This window comes from Mustelus asterias, chromosome 2, assembly GCF_964213995.1.
Source record: "Mustelus asterias chromosome 2, sMusAst1.hap1.1, whole genome shotgun sequence".
NCBI classification, from domain to species: domain Eukaryota; kingdom Metazoa; phylum Chordata; class Chondrichthyes; order Carcharhiniformes; family Triakidae; genus Mustelus; species Mustelus asterias.
This window is the reverse complement of record NC_135802.1, coordinates 105,614,563-105,636,729: the sequence shown is the minus strand read 5'-3', so window position 1 is coordinate 105,636,729 and position 22,167 is coordinate 105,614,563. Positions and strand designations below refer to the sequence as shown.

Sequence of the window (22,167 nt, the reverse complement as noted above, 5' to 3'; positions counted from 1 at the left end):
TCTCCGCCCAGTCTTGCATCCTATCTATGTCCCTCTGTAACTTCTGACATCCCTCCAGACTATCCACAACCCCACCAACCTTCGTGTCGTCGGCAAACTTACCAACCCATCCCTCAGCTTCCTCATCCAGGTCATTTATGAAAATGACAAACAGCAAGGGTCCCAGAACAGATCCCTGGGGCACACCACTGGTGACTGACCTCCATTTAGAAAAAGACCCATCTATACCCACTCTCTGCCTCCTTTGGGCAAGCCAGTTCTGGATCCACCGGGCAGCAGCCCCTTGGATCCCATGCCCTCTCACTTTTTCTAGAAGCCTTGTATGGGGGACCTTATCGAACCTTATCCTTCTCTATGAACGGTATGTTTTGTCTGCATAGCGTGAAAGAAATAATACTTTTCACTGTATGTTAATACATGTGACAATAATAAATCAAATCAAATGTTGCCCTGGAAAATTTGGAAATCACTCTTAGGATGGTGATTTCAGTCACCTTTCTGGTAAAATTCTTCCCTATTGTCAGTGTTCTGTAAAATCTTCGAAGTGGCCTGGGTCTTATTAAATCCATGTCCCTGAAAACCTGGAAGGTTTCGAAATCACTGCAGCACTCCATTCTACAGTAGAGATTGCCCTTGGTCGATTTCAGAAGCCCCAGGTGTTACCGGACATCTTTGAAACACGTTGAGTGACAGGAGCTGTCAGTTTCACTAGGGAGATCCACTTGCCTTCGCACATAAGCCCCAGCTGCTCTGAAACCTTTTTGAAGTACTTTGATGGATAGGAGCATTCAATTCACAAGGGAGATGCCTCTTTCTAGCTTGAATGAGCACCATCAGCTCTGAAACCTCTTAGATCTGTTTTGATTGACAGCTCCAGAGCAGATCAAAGAAGGGATTAACAGAGGTTTATTTACACAAGAACTGATGGCCCATTTGCTGCTTAAATCTTTTTTTTATGACTGATAGCTGCAGGGCAGTTCAAAGAGTTCATTGTTGATTCAATCAGTTCAAATTCCATTAAGCCTGAAGTGCTTCCTCTTTTCACCGCAACTGTTCTGTCTGGCCCCATTTTGTTAAGACTGCATTTTTTTCAAGTCTCTGACCCTTCCTAGTAAGCAGATATGCTTCCTATCACATTTTTTCCATTGTTTTGTTTCTTGCTTGTAAATCTTCTTGCTGAACTCATAAGCTTCATATTACCACTTTTTTCCTCTTACTGTGTCTTTTTAACTCTGCCAAACTTTAAGATTGAACAGGCCGGGGTTTTTATCTTTAAGATAGCAGGGGCTGACAGCAGATTTAATTGAAGTATATAAAATAATGAGTGGTCCTTGACAGAGTGGATATGGAAGGACCAATTTCTGAAAGCAGAGGAGCCACCAGGAGGCATAGATTAAAATGATAGGCTGCAGGATTAAAGGAGAGTTGAGGGGAAATTATTTTAACCAGGGAATGGAGGTTGGGAAAGGGGACATGGGGGTAGAGGCAGAAATTTTCTAAAACATGCATTGCATGGTTATCTGTTAGAAGTACCATGATCTATGTGGTTACTGCCAAGGGCAGAAATATGAATCTCTTTCAGCCAGCAGACATTTAATGTATTTGGCCACCTCGTCTGCTATTGTTTTCAACAAATCACATCATGTCATCTGATGAGATCCTCAGAAGGACTATTAATTAAATAAAACATCCAAATAATTCTGCCACTGACAGATAAGATGAGGATACAGAATCTTATCTGTTTGAACATTGGCTCATTTGGTATTTCATTAACTCTTAGAAGTTTCACAAGTCTGACTTGGTGGATCCTTTGGATTTGAAATTGACCTTAGAGTTATGACAATACCACACTTAACAAACATGTCAGATCCTAGATGTTAATTAAAACACTGGACTCTTTTACATGATTTTGCTTTTGCCTCATCAATGTTTGCCTTCTTAAGAACTGTTAATAATATTTCAATGTTATTTGTTGGCACTCTGGGAAATCACAAGGATATGATAAGGTGCTATGCACGAATGCAAATCTTTTTATGATAGTTTTCACATAATTTTCAGCATTTATGTATAAGATGGTGGGAAGCTGTTCACCAGGAGGTATGCAAGAGCTTATATTGGGGGTAACTCTCCCTCCCTGTTTTGGGAGTGATTGCCGTTCAATAAATAGATGAGATTAGAAACTCAAAAGGCTTCATATCTGTTAATCTATCACCAAAATCTTGCTACCGTTCATACCGACGGGATCTTAAGGTCTCGCTGATGGTGCACCCATGCCACAGGTTTCCTGGTGGTAAGGGGTATGTTCAACAGGAAACCCCGTTGACAATGGCAGGACCATAAGATCTCGCTGCTAGCGAGTGCACGCTGCCTCCCACTGTCACGAAACACCGCGGAGTGGGAGAAAGATCCCGCCCTATATCTCTCTGCTTTATTGTATACAAAATATTGTATACTATACTGTGCCATCCTGCTGCTCCTGCACTAGGTACAATTTCAGAACTACACCTCATTCTATTATCATGGGTATATGTGAAAGATAAAACCACTGAAACACAATTGCTATGGGGAAATCTTTTTAATTTAGCCCTCGGCTTTTCGCTCCCTAAGCAGAACCTCTTTCTTAGTCCTGTCTGCGTTATGGTTCCTTTGTTGACCATGGCAACTGGATCTCCACATCATAACAATGTTACACTGACAAAAAAATCGAAAGATACTTTTAATATACTTTAGAAGATTAAAAAATTTCTAGCTGCATATAGTAAGTGGTAAAACATAATCCCTCTCGTCAGCTTCTGCTGTCTAACTCTCTGCCTCTCCTCTTATTTTTCCTGTTTCTCGCTTGTCTTTTTCTTTCTCCATTCTAAGTGGGAGGTGGTGGAGCTTGGTGCAGCATGGAAAGGAAACTACATATTGCATTCATGGTGCAAGTAATATGTAGCTCTCAGAACCTCCTTTCCAATTCCCTCCATCAGCCTTGGGTCCTCTCAATTTCTCACTCTCGTTCCATTCATACCCCTTTGATTTACCCCTACCTACCACCTATCTGCCAACCCTTGCTCCTATTCCTACCCAATCTCTTCCTCATGAACTATTTACTCAATTCCTTGCATCTTCATCTACCCCCTTGCTTTGTTGGCACTCATCTCCCATTTACCTTTCCATTCAGAACTCCCCCATTTCCACTTGCCTCCCCCATTAGAAGAAGCAAGCGATCCCATCATTCTTAGCCTGTTTCTGTTACTCTTTCACCCTATCTTCTTTTTCTATTCATTTGCCTCAGAGGTTTTGTGTGCTTTCAAAAATCAAGTTACGTTGAAAAAGTATATCAATATTGGAATGAAGAATCCTGTGGCTAACTGTTTTGTTGCTTTTCTATCAATCGTTGCCACTTTCTCAGTGCAGCTATTTCATCCTTTTATTTCCTTCTCACACCTGTTAATGATCTAACTTCTATCTCCCAGGTTTTAGCAATTAGAATGTTTACATTTTCTAACTGTTAACAAAACAACCAGACTTTAATTTGGTTTTAAAATTCAACTTGTACCTCTTTTTGAAAAAAATAAACTAGTAACATCATGAGAGAGGATGTAGTCATGCTTCTTCACTCTCAGTTTAATATATTTTATGAACTTATAGAACACAAAACAAATGCGACAACTTTTCTCACTATCTTTCTTACATGCACATGTATGATAAATTCTACCTGAGTATAGCTTTTAATATTTGTCCTTTAGCTTTTCTTCAAATGATTTTGGGGCAGCCTGAATAGGGGCAGCTGCCTCACACTCCAGGGACCTGGATTTGATTCCCGGCTTGGGTCACTGTCTGTGTGGAGTTTGCACGTCCTTCCTGTGTCTGCGTGGTTCCCTCCGAATGCTCCAGTTTCCTCCCATGGTCCAAAGATGTGCAGGTTGGGTTGATTGGCCATGCTAAATTTCCCCTTAGTGTCCTGAGATGTGTAAATTAGAGGGATTAGTGGGGTAAATGTGTGGGGTTGCGGTGGGGCCTGGGTGGGATTGTTGTCGGTGCAGACTCGATGGGCCAAATGGCCTCCTTCTGTACTGTGGGGATTCCATGATTTTCTATGATTTTGAAAAACAATGCAAAAATTGATGAACACTAAATTAAAATACTTTAGGAGTTCAGCTGACTACATAGTCCTGTGAAATTGGTTACAGTGTACATGCTTGGACTGCCCAGGCTACATTCAGCTGGAAAATAACAGCTCTGGATAAAAGTATGAAATTCAAACATGGGCTTTTGGTAAAGGCAAAGACTTTCAAGTAAGGATTTTAATAAAAGTACCAAATAAACACAAAAAATACAATGGATAAATTTGACCTTTTTATTGTGAAATGTAAAATACCTTTTTTTTTACTTCAGATCATTACCAAAAATCACAAGTACTGTGAATGAAATAATTATTTGTTGTTGTCAGGAAGCATCTTGAGTTAACGAGTAATTTTTTGGGTGAGGAAATATAGACTATGAACACTCTGCAAATCAGTAAGACAGAATTTCCAGCTGTTCTGTCTGCCTCTGTAACTTTGCTGGAAGTGCAGCAGAAACAGAACTGGAACAGAGCCAAGGAAACAACTAGCATTGCAGGCAAGATGTGTCTTCTCAATTCAGAGTTTAGCATTGAAACTCTTAACAAGAGTATCTCCTAATGGTGTTTCAAGGGTTACTGTAACATGGATATTTTAATAGAGGTTGCCCTCAGGAGGTGGGACACAGAACTTTTGAATGTTCCACGTTTAATGTTCTATAGTTGATGAAATATGTAATTGTTTATTATTCAGGCGTAGATTGACCATTCTTCATGAAGGTTCATAGTTTCTCTCAAAGAAGTAGGGTTGACATCAAAGGATGATGTATATCTGTGAGGAGGAGCAGTTGGTTTGCAGCAGAAGAAGTCAGCAGGCTCTGGGCGCCCTGACTTTCCCATTTTGGAGCTGGGACACAGGACCATCCCCGCCCAGCGCCAGGCAGTCCCTGAGGCACCAGGTCCCGCCAGCAGAGGTCGCCGGTCCGGGAGGGCTCCGGGCTGGAGAGGCCGGCTGCGGGCTCAGTGTTTAAAGGTCACATCACAAAACGAAAATATAACTGAACACCAGCTATGTGTTATAAAACCTCTGGATGAAGTAGGTTTCTTATGGAGCAGTGTGTAATTCTAAAGGGGGAAGTTGGTGTATGAAGGAGAAGTGTTTAACTCTGGTTTGCGTTAGTAGTTGGGCCGTTGGAATAGACAGTGGGATGTGGTGTAGAAGTGGCTGCTGGCTATCACTGTGAGGCCATGTCCCACAGCTGGTACACCAATTTCAACCCCAATGACCCATCTTAAAAGTATTTACAACGTTCAAGTGCCTGTTGGACATATTTTCCTTTTGCCTTTCCATATATCCCAGTATATAACATGGCTTCCTCTGATTCTTGTAGGCAAGAATCTATGCTGTTGAGATTACAAGAGCAAAGTGAAAAACAATTCTCAGAACGTGTTTGGACTCCCACAGGCTATTTTCCAGAACAATTGGTTGAATTAATTCTACGGCCCCCGAGTTGTTAAATCTCGCCTATATGAGAACTTCCCTGAACAGAATTGACCCAGTGATAATCTTGGTTCACAGATCAATGCCACCATTACAGGGTTTAATTCCTTCTGTTTATTAGTTTAACAAGTTGATTAGTGTCTTTGTATTATATTCCTGCTGCTACTTTATTACAGCTGCTAACCTAATTATTCACTGCAAATCAAATTGTACAGCATCATCAAAATATTAAAGAAAACCCTTTTTTTAAAAAGGTAATGTTTGCTGTAACATGCATGCACTCTCAACATAACTCTGTTGTCGGTTCCAGATCTACTTAAGAAACTGAGGTAAATTATTGATTGAGACTTCAGTGTAGTGCTGAGCGCCTACTTCACTGTCAGAGATTCTGTTTTTCATATGAAACATATGAAGCCTCAATGTAACCTAATGACCTCAACCAAGTGCAGCATCCTCTCCATGCTACACTTGATCTTAGCCAAAAGGTATGAAGCAATTTTTAAAAGCGGCATCTCGGCCTTTTGGCTAAGATGCAAATGAGCCCAAGTCTTGGAGGAGGAACCTCCCCCCTTCTCCAATCAGCTTGGCTCATGTAGATCGGGCCCAGGACAGGCTGGTTTGGTCGCTTGCCCTGTCTTGTCAGCCTGGATCTGAAATGTCTCAACTTGTTGAGACTCTGAATTGGATTTGATTTGATTGAATTGGAAAAGTATAAAAAAAAAGGTTCTGTTTTTCATAGACATATCAGAATCTACAGTGCAGAAGAAGTCCATTTGGCCCATCGAGCCTGCACCGACAACAATCCCACCCAGGTTCTATCCCTGTAACCCCGCATATTTACCCTCTTAATGCCCCTAACACTAAGGGACAATAAATATATCATGGCCTATCAACCTAACCCGCACATCTTTAAACTGTGGGAGGTAACTGGAGCATCCAGAGAAAACCCAAGCAGACGCAGGAAGAATATGCAAACTCCACACAAACAGCGACCCGAGGCTGGAGTTGAACTTGGGTCCCTGGCGCTTGAGGCAACAGTGCTAACCACTGTGCCACCGTGCCGTCTGTTTTGGATGAAACGTTAAGCTCAGGCCCAATGTGCCTCTCAGATTGATATAAAAGATATCCTAATAATATTCAAGGAACTCATTTGGTCGAATATTTATCCTTCAACCAACATCACCAGAACAGATTATCCAGTCACTTATCTCAGTGTTGATTTGTGGGATTTTACTGCATGCAAATCATCTGTTGTGTTTCCAGATGTTACAACAGTGATTTGACAAAGGCCAGAATTCTCTGCACATTCATGCCCCACCACCACTGCCAGTGAGGCCGGAGAATTTGGAGCTCAGCCAAATCTCCATTCACTACAGCGGGACCAGAGAATCCAGGATGGCATGAACGGCTGGAGAATCTTGCCCAAAATCCCCTGGCAAAAAGAATAATAATGCACCAGAAAGAATGCAGAAAATATTCACAAAGGTGTTTTCAGAATTGAAAGGATGCAAGTATCAGGAAAGATAGGGCACAGATTTAAAGTGATTTTCAAAAGAAGCAAATGTGATGTGAGAAAAAACATTTTCATAAAATGAGTGATTTGGGTCTGGAATGTTCTGCCTGCAATTGTGGTGGAGGCAGGTTGAATTGAGTCATCAAGAGGGAATTAGATGATTTTTTGAATGGAAACAATGCAATGGTATAGGGAAAAGGCAGGGGAATGGCAGTAAGCCAGGATGTACGTCTGGAGAGCCGATGTAGACTTGATGGGCCAAATAGCCTCTTTCTGCGGCATAACATTTCTGTGATTGAGTAGATTTAGAGCTCTTTTCTCTGTGAAAGAGGAGAACTGATGCCACTCCTTAAAATTAAGAAGGCACTCATTAGGATTAGTGTGGGAAATTTGTTTCCAGTTGTGGGTGTGTCCAGGGTGGGTAAGAGGATCGTTAACGAAGTAAGGGAGGACATTGCAGGAACAAATATTCCAGAAATCACTGTGATAGTCACTGTGGGTTTATGAAGAGGAGATCCTGCTAATCTTTTGTACTGATTTTCTGTGACAAAACACTTGATTTGATTTATTATTGTCACATGTATTAACATACAGTGAAAAGTATTGTTTCTTGCGTGCAATACAGACAAAACATACCATTCATAGAGAAGGAAACGAGAGAGTGCAGAATGTAGTGTTACAGTCAGAGCTAGGGTGTAGAGAAAGATCAACTTAATGCAAGGTAAGTCCATTCAAAAGTCTGACAACAGCAGGGAAGAAGCTGTTCTTGAGTCGGTTGGTATGCGACCTCAGACTTTTGTATCGTTTTCCTGAAGGAAGAAGGTGGAAGAGAGAATGTCCGAGGTGCTGGGGTCCTTAATTATGCCGGCTGCTTTGCCGTGGTAGCGGGAAGTGTAGACCGAGTCAATGGATGGGAGGCTAGTTTGCACGATGGATTGGGCTACATTCATGACCTTTTGTAGTTCCTTGCAGTCTTGGGCAGAGCAGGAGCCATACCAAGCTGTGATACAACCAGAAAGAATGCTTTCTATGGTGCATCTGTAAAAGTTGGTGAGAGTCGTAGCTGACATGTCAAATTTCCTTAGTCTTCTGAGAAAGTAGAGGCGTTGGTGGGCTTTCTTAACTATAGTGTCGGCATGGGGGGGGGGGGGGGAACCAGGACAGGGTGTTGATGATCTGAGTAAAAACTTGAAGCTCTCGCCCATTTCTACTTCATCCCCATTGATGTAGACAGGGGCATGTTCTCCTTTACACTTCCTGAAGTCGATGACAATCTCCTTCGGTTTGTTGATATTGAGGGAGAGATTATTGTTGCTGCACCAGTTCACTAGATTCTCTATTTCGTCATTGTTTGAGATCCGACCCACTACTGGTGGTGTCATCAGCAAACTTGAAAATCGAATTGGAGGGGAATTTGGCAGCACAGTCATAGGTGTATAAGGAGTATAGTAGGGGACTGAGAACACAGCCTTGTGGGGCACTGGTGTTGAGGATGATCATGGAGGAGGTGTTGTTGTCTATCCTTACTGATTGTGGTCTGTGAGTTAGGAAGTTCAGGATCCAGTCGCAGAGGGAGGTGCCGAGGCCCAGGCCACGGAGTTTGGAGGTGAGTTTCGTGGGAATGACAGTGTTGAAGACTGAGCTATCATCAATAAATAGGAGTCTGACATAGGTGCCCTTGTTATCTAGGTGTTCCAGGGTTGAATGCAGGGCCAGGGAAATGTCGTCTGCTGTGGACCTGTTGCGGCAGTAGGCAAACTGTAGTGGATCTAGGTAGTCCAGGAGGCTGGAATTGATTCATGCCATGATTAACCTTTCGAAGCACTTCATAATGATGGATGTCAGAGCCACCGGCCGATAGTCATTAAGGCACGCTGCTTGGTTTTTCTTAGGTACCGGGATGATGATCATCTTCTTGAAGCAGATAGGGACCTCAGATTGTTGTAAAGAGAGGTTGAAGATGTCTGTGAATACCCCCGCCAGCTGATCCGCGCAGGATCTGAGTGCACGTCCGGGTACCCCATCTGGGCCAGTTGCTTTCCATGGGTTGACCTTCAAGAAGGCTACTCTGACATCTGCAATGGTGACCCCAGATGCAGGTTCTTCCAGGGTGGAGGGAATGCTCTCGCTGACCTCTTGCTCAAAACGGGCATAGAATGCATTGAGCTCATCAGGGAGGGGTGCGTTGGAGCTAGCGATTTTACATGCCTTCATCTTGTAATAGGGGAAGACATTAATTGTGGTATACTTGAATTTTTTAGGCCTTTGATAGAGTTCCATAGGCAATGCTGGTATTGAAATGAAAGAAAGTGGGAATTGGTGGAAAGAGTTACAGAACAAAGAGATCTAGGGGTACATGTTCATAGCTCCTTGAAAGTGGAGTCACAGGTGGACAGAGTGGCAGAAGAAGGCATTCGGCATGCTTGGTTTCATCGGCCAGAACATTGAAAACAGGAATTGGGACGTCTTGTTGAAGTTGTACAAGACATTGGTAAGGCCACACTTGGAATACTGTGTGCAATTCTGGTCACCCTATGATAGAAAGGATATTATTAAACTAGAAAGAGTGCAGAAAAGATTTACTCGGATGCTACCTGGACATGATGGATTGAGTTATAAGGAGAGGCTGGATAGACTGGGACTTTTTTCTCTGGAGCATGAGAGGCTGAGGAGTGACCTTATAGAGGTCTATAAAATAATGAGGGGCATAGACAAGGTAGATAGTCAATATATTTTCACAAAGGTAGGGGAGTCTAAAACTAGAGGGCATAGGTTTCAGGTGAGAGGGGAGAGATACAAAAGTGTCCAGAGGGGCAATTTTTTCACACAGAGGGTGGTGAGTGTCTGGAACAAGCTGCCAGAGGTAGTAGTAGAGGCGGATACAATTTTATCTTTTAAAAAGCATTTAGATAGTTACATGGGTACGATGGGTATAGAGGGATATGGGCCAAATGTGGGCAATTGGGATTAGCTTAGGGGTTTTAAAAAAAAAGGGCGGCATGGAGAAGTTGGGCCGAAGGGCCTGTTTCCATGCTGTAAACCTCCCTGACTCTATTTCACAATCCATACATAATAGATTAATGTATAGAACTAGTGATGGTTATACAAAGATCTAATCAGCCTGGCAGAATATTACCCTGGGGTCCCACAGGGGTCTATTTCAATGGCTTCAGTTGCCAGTCACAAGTACAGTGACTGCAATTTGCAGATAATACATAGCTAATGAAGGTGGAGAATTGCAAAACTGGACAGTATAAGCTACAGAAAGGTTTGAATTTACTTGGGAACAGTGAAGACAGGTGTCATTTGATAATAAATGTATCACATGGGGACAGCATTCCAGTAAAATAGTGTTACTTAAGTGGGAGGAAAATAAGGTATATGGAAAATCAAAGACTTAAAAATGACCCTTTTCTATGCAGCAACTCCTATCTGATTTTATGAAATGATTTTCAAAAATACTTAATTGACTGTCAAGAGAATACCAGATTACCATAAAAAGCTCAGATGAAATGTCATTGCACTCTTTCCAGATTCTACATGGAACATTTTCAGACATCCTTCATATCATTGGGCCCTTATCAGAATAAAACATATGATTAGTTGACTACACAATTCAATGTAAAAATGCTCCAAATACAATCCGCTTAAACATGTGAGAGCATTTTTCTAGGATGAACAAATAACAGTTGGCAACTATACATCCCTCCTTGTATGAAGTCAGTGTAAAGTTAAGCTTTAAAGGGAACATTGGCACAATGGGGCAGTGTATCAGTGTTTGATCTTCAATGCTATGTGCCATACTGTGACCATTTACCAGCCTCAGAAATAATGTCAAAACAAACTAAGTTGGGCACTTCCTCAGAGGAGGAGAGAAAAGGAGAAAGACATCATTGTGCTCCATTCTTTCTCCCATTGAAGTATTTGGAGTCAAAGAGGGGCCACTTAAATGACATCACTGTCTGAACCAGCATGGACACATATTTGGGTGCCCACTATGAGGAGAGAAGATGGGGCAATGCAATACAAGTAAACCACTCTCTAGCCATCTGGCATTACCAACTATGAATATTTTTACATCTTGTGAACATAAGGAGGCTGGAAGGTCTTTTTGCTGGCATTCTATTGGTGTGGATCCAGGTTGGATCACAGGGTCAACACCATTTTGGCTGTTTAACCAACCCGTGTTTGGGTTTCACTCTGGAATTCAAATGATTGGGCAGTAGGCAGGGCAAGCCTAAGGAAGTTCCTACCCCTTGATCTCCTTTTCTCTGATTTTATGAGTCATGTTTGAATTGGATAGAGTATCCACCCACACTACCAAGACTATTGGAAATTCACGGTATAGGATGGGGCCTAATATTCAGTAATGCTTAATTCCCTTTGGCTACACTCTTTTGATGGAATCTTCTTTCTGGAGTCTAAGTTGGTGGCGAGTGGGAAAGTTGGCATGATTCCCAATGGGTGGTGGGACAGTTGAACGTGCACAATCTTCCACTGTTCAGCTAATTAATAATGCATCTGTGAGGAGCACGTTGAATCTTCATAGAATCATAGAATCCCTACAGTGCAGAAGGAGGCCATTCGGCCCATCGAGCCTGCACCAACAACAATCCCACCCAGTAACCATCCCCCCAACCTCAATCATTTATTTGCTAATCCCCCCCAACACCAATGGGCAATTTAGCATGGCCAATCAACCTAACCCACACATCTTTGGATTGTGGGAGGAAACCAGAGCACCCGGAGGAAACCCACGCAGACACGGAGAGAATGTGCACACAGATAGTCACCCGAGGCTGAAATTGAACCTGGGTCACTGGCACTATGAGGCAGCAGTGCTAACCACTGTGCCACCGTGACGCCTCTTGTGGCATGTCATGCCGGAAGGTGTCCACCCCCACCCTTACTTCATGGAGTGAAGTTCCTAGTGCCAAATTTAAATGGCATCTGGACAGCCATTCACTTAATGCAGGCCAATAGCTCTGCGTTACTCTTCCAGAGTCCCTCAGGCCACTGCTCCTACTGGAGAACCACATCTTCGCACATATGAGGGTGTCTCTGGTACTGCCTTTTTCTCATTTCTAGATAAGAACACCATGTGTGATACACCCATGGTCAGGCCAATGCTCACCTTTGCTGTGGATTCTGTTCACCATCATATAAAGAGGATTCTTGAGGCCTGTTGCCTCTTGCTGCTCAGGTCCTTGCTCCTCCTGGTCCTGTGCCAACCTGCAATGGGGCCTCCTTCTCATCTGGATGACAGCCGTTACCAAGGCAGGGTTACCTGCAGCCTGCATCATCAATATCTCCCTGGAGCTGTGCATGAATTGAAGTGATACATTTAGTGAACATGTCCTTTACAGTTTTCCCTCCATCTCAAAGCCAGCAACAAGCATTGAGCCCTCCACTTGGCCTCCATCTAGACATGGCATTCTCACCCCACCCCTTCCAGTTAAAGGACATTCTGTAGGACCAGAGATAGGTGTTTCTCCCACACATACATGAATACATATGGAGACATTTGACCAGGGTGATCAGAGCCATGTGCAAGAAGCCTCGCTCTGACACAATTCCACTTGCCTCCACTACCTTTGTCACTCTTTGGAGAGATCACTGACTTGACAGCATAGAAAGACTAACCACAGGAAACCTTGTCAGCCATGACCATTCTTTCCGGAAAATGGACGTTCGGAGTTGCAAGTTGGCTGCCATCCACCAGTCGTAACCCTTGGAGGCATCCACCTCCCTCCTTCCTTTCATCTCTGCCTCTGACTGCAACCAATGGCAAATCAAGCAGAATGAATGGCAGCTCCAAACTATGCTGGGGTCTCAGTGTTATGAGACCCATGAGTCGCGAACAAACCTGCTGCCATGCGGGCTTCACCATGGTGAGGAAAGCACATCTGATCATGGTTGATATCCAGTTGCCCCATGATTAGCCCCTTACTATACTCCTTACGTACAAGGACTGTGTGGCCAAATTCCCCTCCAACTCAATTTTCAAGTTTGCTGATGACACCACCGTACTGGGTCGGATCACTGAAGCAGTGAAGCGTCCACCAGAGGAGCAGGATGATGTTGAAAAGAAGAGGCAAAAGTCAGAAAATGGAGAGTCAACAGAACCCAAGGCAGAAGCTGAAGCATTCTTTTGAATTTTTATATTCGCTTCAGTAAGAAGGAGTACAGGAAAGAGAGAGAATCTGGTGAGCTGGTGCAACGGCAATAATCTCTCCCTCAATTTCAACAAACGAAGGAGAGAGTCATCAACTTCCGGAAGTGTAATAGAAGGCTTGCCCCTCTACATCAATGGGGACGAAGTGGAAGTGGTCCAGAGCTTCAGGTTTCTGGAGCTGAAAAATCACCAACAACGTGTCCTGGTCCCTCAATGCTGAGGCTATAGTTAAGAAAGCCCACCAACCCCTCTATTTTCTCAGGAGGCTAAGGAAATTTGGCATGTCCGCTACGAATCTCACCAACTTTTACAGATGCACCATAGAAAGCATTCTTTTTGGTTGCATCACATCTTGGTATGGCTCCTGCTCTGTCAAAGACCGCAAAAAACGACAAAGGGTCGTGAATGTAGCCCAGTCCATCACACAAACCAGCCTCCCATCCATTGACACTGTCTACACTTACCGCTGTCTCAGAAAAGCAGCCAACATAATTAAGGACCCCACACACCCCAGATATACTCTCTGACACCTTCTTCCATCGGGAAAACGATACAAATGCCTGAGGACATGTACCAAACGACTCAAGAACAGCTTCTTCCCTGCTGCCATCAGACTTTTGAATGGACCTACCTCGTATTAGGTTGATCTTTCTCTACCCCTAGCAATGACTGTAACACTACATTCTGCACTCTCTCCTTTCCTTCTCTAAGTACGGAATGCTTTGTCTGTGTAGCGCGCATGAAACAATACTTTTCACTGTATACTAATACATGTGACAATAATAAATCAATTATTAAGATGTCTCTAGTTGACCATTTGTGCTGACCTTGAACTCCATCCATCTGAAAAGACCCTCCCCGCACTTCAGCTTCATAATCGTTACATTTTCACATTGCTGTTGTTGATTAGTTGTGAAAGTCATGACGCTATTAGCCTTTTTGATGCTTAAAATATCTGACCACTCTCATTTTGATGCCACTGATAGCACTACAATGAGATTTTATGTTGCGCGGAGAGCAAACTTTCCATAATCTAAGGCTCTGGAAGCATGCCTCTGTTATTAATCAAAGGAACAAGATGTTGTCAAAACCATATTGAAAGAGGAAGTAGATGAGATGCTGGATGAGCTAAAAGTTGATAAAGAGGAGGTATTAGAGATGGTGACTGTACTTAAAGTTAATAAGTCACCGAGACCAGATGGAATGTATTTGGGCAGCGCAGTGGCACATTGGGCAGACGGTGGCACAGTGGTTAACACTGCTGCCTCACAGTGCCAGGGTCCCAGGTTCAATTCTGGCCCCGGGTCACTGTCACTGTGTGGAGTTTGCACATTCTCCCTGTGTCTGCGTGGTTCTCCTCCAGGTGCTCCGGTTTCCTCCCACAGTCCAAAAATGTGCGGGTTAGGTTGATTGGCCATAAATTCACCCTAATGTCAGGGGGATTAGCAGGGTAAATGCATGGGAATAGGGCCTGAGTGGGATTGTGGTTGGTACAGACTCAATGGGCCGATTGGCCTCCTTCTGTACTGTAGGGATTCTATGAAAATGTGGAGGGAAGTAAGGGTAGAAATTGCAGTGGTAATGGCCATAACCTTCCAATTCTTCTTAGATATGGGGATACTGCCAGAGAACTGGAGAATTGCAAATGTAACACCCTTGTTAAAAAAGTGTGTTAGGATGAACCCAGCAAATTAAGCTGGTCAGTTTGACCTCGGTGGTGGAAAAGCTTTTGGAGATCATAACCCAGGACAAAATTAACTATCACTCAGACAATATGGATTAATTGAAGAAATCCAGTGCAGATTTGTTAAAGCAAATCATGTTTAACTAACTTGATTGAGTTTTTTGATGAGAAAATGGAGTGAGTTGAGGAGATTAATATGATTGATGTGGTGTATATGGACTTCCAAATGGCATCTGATAAAGTGTCATGTAGACTTACCAGCAAAGTTGAATCCCATGGAATAAAAATGTGGCAGTATGGATACAACATTTTATGAGTAACAGGAAATGGAGCGCATTAGTGAACTGCTTTCCAGATTAGAGGAAAGTGTACAATGGGTTCATCGGGGGTTGGCACGAAGATCACTGCTTTTCTTGGATGCGTGTTAATGATGTTGACTTAGGTGTGCAGGGTACAAATTCAAAATTTGATTTGCTTTATTATTGTCACGTATTAGTATACAGGGAAAAGTATTCTTTCTTGCGTGCTATACAGACAAAGCATACTGTACATAGTGAAGGAAAGGAGAGAGTGCAGAATGTAGTGTTATAGTCAAAGCTAGGGGTAGAGAAAGATCAACTTAATGCAAGGTAGGTCTATTCAAAAGTCTAATGACAGCAGGGAAGAAGCTGCTCTTGAGTCAGTTGGTACATGTCTTTAGACATGTCCTTCGGGGTGCGCAGAGTCCTTAATTATGCTAGCACTTTTCCGAGGCAGCGGGAAGTGTAGATAATGTTATTGAGTAGGAGGTTGGTTTGAGTGATGGACTGGGCGTTGTTTGTGACCCTTTGTAGTTTCTTGCGATCTTCGACAGAGCAGGAGCCATACCAAGCTGTGATACAACCAGAAAGAATGCTTTCTATGATGCACGTGTAAAAGTTGGTGAGAGTCGTAGCGGACATGCCAAATTTCCTTAGTCTTCTGAGAAAGTAGAAGCGTTGGTGGGCTTTCGTAACTATAGCGTCGCATGGAGTGACCAGTGCAGGTTGTTGGTAATCTAGAAACTTGAAGCTCGCGACCATTTCTACTTTGTTCCCATTGATGTAGACAGGGACATATCCTCCACCACGCTTCCTGAAGTCGATGACTATCTCCTTCATTTTCTTGACATTGAGCGAGAGATTATTGTTGTCGCACCAGTTCACCAGATTCTCTATCTCTTTCCTGTACTCCGTCTCGTCGTTGGTTGACTACAGTGGTATCATCGGCAAACTTGAAAATCGAGTTGGAGGGAAATTTGGCCACACGGTCAAAGGTGTATAAGGAGTATAGTAGGGGGCTGAGGACACAGCCTTGTGGGGCTCTGGTGTTGAGGATGATCGTGGAAGAGGTGTTGTTGCCTATCCTTACTGACTGCGGTCTGTGGGTGGGAAGTTCAGGATCCAGTCGCAGAGGAAGGAGCTGAGCCCCAGGCCATGGAGTTTGGAGATGAGCTTCGTAGGAATAATGGTGTTGAAGGCTGAGCTGTAGTTGATAACTAGGAGTCTGACATAGGTGTCTTTGTTATCGCGGTTTTCCAGGATTGAGTGCAGGGCCAGCATCTGCTGTGGACCTGTTGCAATAGTAGGCAAACTGTAGTGGATCCAGGCAATCTGGGGAGACCGGAATTGATTAGTGCCATGACTAAACTTTCGAAACACTTCATAATGATGGATGTCAGAGCACTGGACGATAGTCATTAAGGCATGCTGCTGAAATTTGCAGATGACTCAAAACTTGGAAGAATTGGCCTGGTAGGTTGAGGAGTAGGTGAGGTGGGTGGGTTGGGTTGGTAGGTGAGTGTGTGTCGGTGAAGGAATTGGTGAGGTGGGTAGGTGGGGACGTAGATAGGTGGGTCTAATCGGGGAGATAGGTAATTGGTCAGTAGTCGGGGGATAGTTGGGTCAGGTTGGAGGCGTAGTCTGGTGTCGGAGAGGGTGGTTGGGGAGTCGGTTGTGGAGTTACCCAGGTGTTAGACCAGGTTTTAAACTGTCTAACGTATCCTGGAAAACTAGCAAAGTAAACTGAGCTGATCGCCCCGGGTCTCCGTCTCTAACTCAGCATTGAAGTCATTCACACAGGACTCCAGGGAGTAGGGGAATTGTCGATTGGAGATTTAAAATTCCTGGGTAATTTCCAATAGGTCCATACAGAGAAAAAGTATCGGAACTAAAATCCAACAAACTTTCAGGACCCGATGGTCTACACTCTAGGGTCTGAAAGTGATAGCTGCAGATGTGCTGATGATGATTTTCCAAAATTCTCAAGATTTGGGAATGCTCTCAGTAGATTGGAAGTTGGCAAATGTCAAAGCACTATTCAAGAAATGAGGGAGAGGAATACAGTGAGTTACAGCCTGACATCAGTTATTGGGAAAATGCTGGTACATTATGTCCAAAGCTGGGCAATACACATTAGGATGGATGTGATGGCTTTAGTGAAGGTGCAGAAAAGATTTATGAGAAAAGTTCCAGGGACAAAGGAGTTCAGATACATAGTTAGATTGGAGGAGCTGGCTATGTTCTGCTTAGAAAAGAGGAGTTGGGAGGCGATTTAAGAGAAGTGCTCAAAATCATTTGGGGTCTAGATAGGGTAGAGAGAAACTGTTCTCATTGGTGGAATGTTCAAGAACTAATTTAAGGAGAATGCGAAAAGAGCTAATGGCGATATGTGGAGAACCTTTTGACACAAAAGTGGTTAGGATCGGAAATGCACTGCCTGAGTGTGGTGGAGGCTGGTACAATCGGGGCATTCAAAAGGGCTATGAATAAGCAGCTGAAAAGAAAAGAAATCCAGGGCTGATACAAAGCACAGGCACTTGGACTAGCCAAGCTGTCCTTGGAATGAGCTGGCACAGATACAATACTTTATGATTTTATAACAGGCAGCTGTGCCTGGTAGTGATGACCCCTGATTAGTGGGGCCATTGGACTGAAGGCATGTTATGTATCAATGACATAATTTGCAATCCTTCCCTATTCTTACTGATCTACCTCTGGAGCCCTGAATGGAGACCCTTAGTGGTGAAAAACTTGGAAACTGGGAGGGGAAAAGAAAACTTGCATTGACTGGCAATTAAATGGACACTCCTGCAGCCTCTCCCTTCACACCTGTTTCATTTCATGAACACATTACATGCATTCTGATAGTACTTTTAAGTCCCTGTTAAATACCCAATAAGTTGGTTTAATTGTTGTATCATTTAATTTGACCATTTGGCAGGAAGTGTGTAGTATTTAATTACTTCTGGTATTGCTAATCCCCATCACTCAGCTGCTGCCAGCATGAAGCTTTATAGCATCGATTTCCAGGCTTTTGAGTTTCAAAGTAAGTTATATAAGAACATAAGAACTAGGAGCAGGAGTCGGCCATCTGGCCCTTCGAGCCTGCTCCGCCATTCAATAAGGTCATGGCTGATCGTTTCGTGGACTCAGCTCCACTTACCCGTCCGCTCACCATAACCCTTAATTCCTTTACTGTTCAAAAATGTATCTATCCTTGCCTTAAAATTTTTTGGCATCTCCATGTGTAATAAAGCACACTGAGCACAAGGTGGCAGAATTCTATTTACATATTCGTCAAATGAAAGCTGTATATTGTTCACATTTTACATGGAGAGAATGCATAAAGCTGCCTTTGATTTGTTGTGGATTGCAACAAAACAGACAGCAGAATTATGTGTGGCATACAGTTAACAATGTCTCCCCACTCTTGTTTCTACGCATACACATCAATGGTAGAATGTCACCTAGAAAAGGGCTGGAATCAACACATTAATGGACAGCATCATGAGCTTCAGCCTGGTAGAAATGAACATTTCACGCTGAAATCTTCAGTTGATATGAATTGAGAGAGAAGTCTGTGAAAAGAAACTTGTCCAGATTCGCATTGCCAATCTGAATGGAGAAATATTTGCTCTATGTAAGGGGGGGGAAATGTTTGCCAGGTTTATCAGGCTAATTCCTGGGATGGCAGGTCTGTCATATGAGGAGAGACTAAGTCGGTTAGGATTATATTCACTGGAGTTTTAGAAGAGTGAGAGGGGATCTCACAGAAACTTACAAAATTCTAACAGGTTAGACAGGGTAGATTCAGAAAGAATGTTCCCAATGGTGGGGGAGTCCAGAACTAAGGGTCATAGTTTGAGGTTTTAGGGGTAAACCTTTTAGAACTGAGGCGAGGAGGAATTTCTTCATCCAGAGGGTGGTGAATGCGTGGAATTCACTACCACAGAATGTAGTTGAGGCCAAAATGTTGTCTGATTTCAAGAAGAAATTAGATGTGGCTCTTGGAACTAAAGGTATCAAGGGATATGGGGAGGAAGGGGGGATCAGGATATTGAACTCGATGATCAGCCATGATCAAAATGAATGGCGGAGCAGGCTCTAAGAGCCAAATGGCCTACTCCTGCTTCCAGTTTCTATGTTTTGTACATGAGGCATCTCAAAGGTGCAAACAAATTATAGCAAAAATGGACACATCAGATCAAGTTGCCTTGCCATGTTGAATGTGCGTCACAGCGGAAATGAAATTGGAGAACGAGAGGCACTAATTTACAACGAGGGTACATGATGCTAGAATTTTGGTGGAAATTTGGTGGAAACTTGGTTTTAGTCAGATCCAATCTAGGTAACTGAATATTTATTCCAAGCCATAATGTTATCAGGAAACAGAAGAAAAAATGGGAGCGAAGGCGACTTATTGATAAATGACATAACTGCAACCGTAAACAAAAAATAAATATTGATGGTAGTGCTTGGATGTAGTCTGTCTGGATCAAGAAAAAAATAAGAAATCTGTCACACACTGAGACTAGACCACCTAACAGTGAATAAGAATTTTAAAATAATGGCTTCTGGTATTAGGATGGCTGTACCTGGGAAGATGTGCTACGGGACTCCTTGGACATTCCAACAAAGGAGTCCATGAGAATTGCCCAGGAAGTTTCAACTTCCAATGGGCAATCCTCCTGCATCCAGAACCCTCTGAAGAAGTCTCCAACTCTGAGTTACTGTTGGAGACTTCAGAGGGTTCTGATTCACTTACCTGGATAGTCATCCAGGAAATAAAACATGTCCAACTACCCATTCTGCCACTTACCACCCTACCCGCTTACCTCAACTCACACTTATTAACTAACACAGTAAAAAGCTATTTATATGCCCCAAATTGTTTCACTGTTTGTGAATGAAGACTTACCAAAATAAAGCAGCTTGTGCCCTTTAGAAGAGGGTGTGGCTTGGCTTCCTGCACTACAAAGAAGTCTGCCAGATCAGGTGCACTCTGAATTTCTGAAGAAGTCCAGTTTGGAAGTCTGAACCAGAAATGCAGAGATGTATAGTGTTTAAAAGAAAGGATGCTGATTGCCACTCAGAAGATTTGGCCCATGCATATGGGCCAAATCATATGCATATGCATTGACAATTGCATATGCATTGACAATTTATAGGTATAATGATAGGGACTTTAAATATCCTGTGTTAGGTAGATAGTTTGGAGACTTCTGCTTATCTCTGCAATTTAGAACATAGAACATAGAAAAAATACAGCACAAACAGGCCCTTCGGCCCACAAGTTGTGCCGGTCATGTCCCTACCTACCTAGGCTTATATATAGGCTTACCTATAACCCTCAATCCTATTAGGTCCCATGTACTCATCCAGAAGTCTCTTAAAATACCCTATCGAGTTTGCCTCCACCACCACTGACGGCAGCCGATTCCACTCACCCACCACCCTCTGAGTGAAAAACTTACCCCTGACATCTCCTCTGTACCTACTCCCCAGCACCTTAAACCTGTGTCCTCTCGTAGCAGCCATTTCAGCCCTGGGAAAAAGCCTCCAAGAATCCACCCTATCTATACCTCTCAACATCTTGTACACCTCTATCAGGTCACCTCTCATCCTTCGTCTCTCCAAGGAGAAAAGACCGAGCTCCCTCAACCTACCCTCATAAGGCATGCCAACCAATCCAGGCAACATCCTTGTAAATCTTCTCTGCACCCTTTCAATCATTTCCACATCCCTCCTATAATGAGGCGACCAGAACTGAGCACAGTACTCCAAGTGGGGTCTGATGAGGGTCTTATAAAGCTGCATCATTATCTCCCGACTCCTAAACTCAATCCCTCGATTGATGAAGGCCAGCACACCATACGCCTTCTTAACCACCACCTCTACCTGCGAGGCCGATTTAAGAGTCCTATGGACCCGGACCCCAAGGTCCTTCTGATCCTCTACACTGCTAAGAGTCTTACCCTTGATATTATACTCCTGCATCCCATTTGACCTGCCAAAATGGACCACTACACATTTATCTGGGTTGAAGTCCATCTGCCACTCCTCCACCCAGTCTTGAATCCTATCTATGTCACGCTGCAGCTTCTGACATCCCTCCAACCTATCCACAACACCACCAACCTTCGTGTCGTCGGCAAACTTACAAACCCATCCCTCCACTTCCTCATCCAGGTCATTTATGAAAATGACAAACAGCAAGGCTCCCAGAACAGATCCCTGGGGCACTCCACTGGTGACCGACCTCCATTCAGAAAAATACCCATCTACAACCACTCTCTGCCTTCTGCAGGCAAGCCAGTTCTGGATCCACAAGGCAACAGCCCCTTGGATCCCATGCCCTCTCACTTTCTCGAGAAGTCTTGCATGGGGGACCTTATCGAACGCCTTGCTGAAGTCCATGTAAACCACATCTACCGCTTTTAGTCACATTTTCAAAGAACTCCACCAGGCCCGTGAGGCACGATTTGCCTTTGACAAAGCCGTGCTGTCTACTTTTGAGCATACTAAACTTCTCTAAATGTTCATAAATCCTGTCCCTCAGGATCTTCTCCATCAACTTACCAACCACTGAGGTTAGACTCACCGGTCGGTAATTTCCTGGGCTATCCCTATTCCCTTTCTTGAGTATAGCAACCACATCCGCAATCCTCCAATCCTCCAGAACCTCTCCCGTCTCCATCGACGACGCAAAGATCATCGCCCGAGGCTCTGCAATCTCTTCCCTTGCCTCCCATAGTAACCTGGGGTACATCCCGTCCGGTCCCGGCGACTTATCTATCTTGGTGCTATTCAAAATTTCCAACACATCCTCTTTCTTAATGTCCACATACTCAATCTTTTCAGTCCACCTCAATCCTGTAGTACAACCACCCAGGTATTTTTCCACTGTGAATACCGAGGTAAAATATTCACTAAGCACTTCTGCTATT

The 22,167-nt window shown here is 43.6% G+C and overlaps 1 long non-coding RNA gene across 3 annotated transcripts in view; it reads left to right on the top strand.

Annotated features, from left to right (window-relative positions):
• Positions 1–5,021: 5,021 nt before the first annotated feature.
• Positions 5,022–22,167, top strand: part of LOC144510271 (uncharacterized) — a 63,393-nt gene continuing 46,247 nt past the window's right edge. Inside the window, exon 1 of one of the 3 annotated variants that reach the window (XR_013500591.1) lies at positions 5,022–5,144. This is a non-coding gene — a long non-coding RNA (uncharacterized LOC144510271). The remainder of the gene's footprint in view (positions 5,145–22,167) is intronic. The other 2 variants (XR_013500593.1, XR_013500598.1) reach the window with 2 other exon arrangements.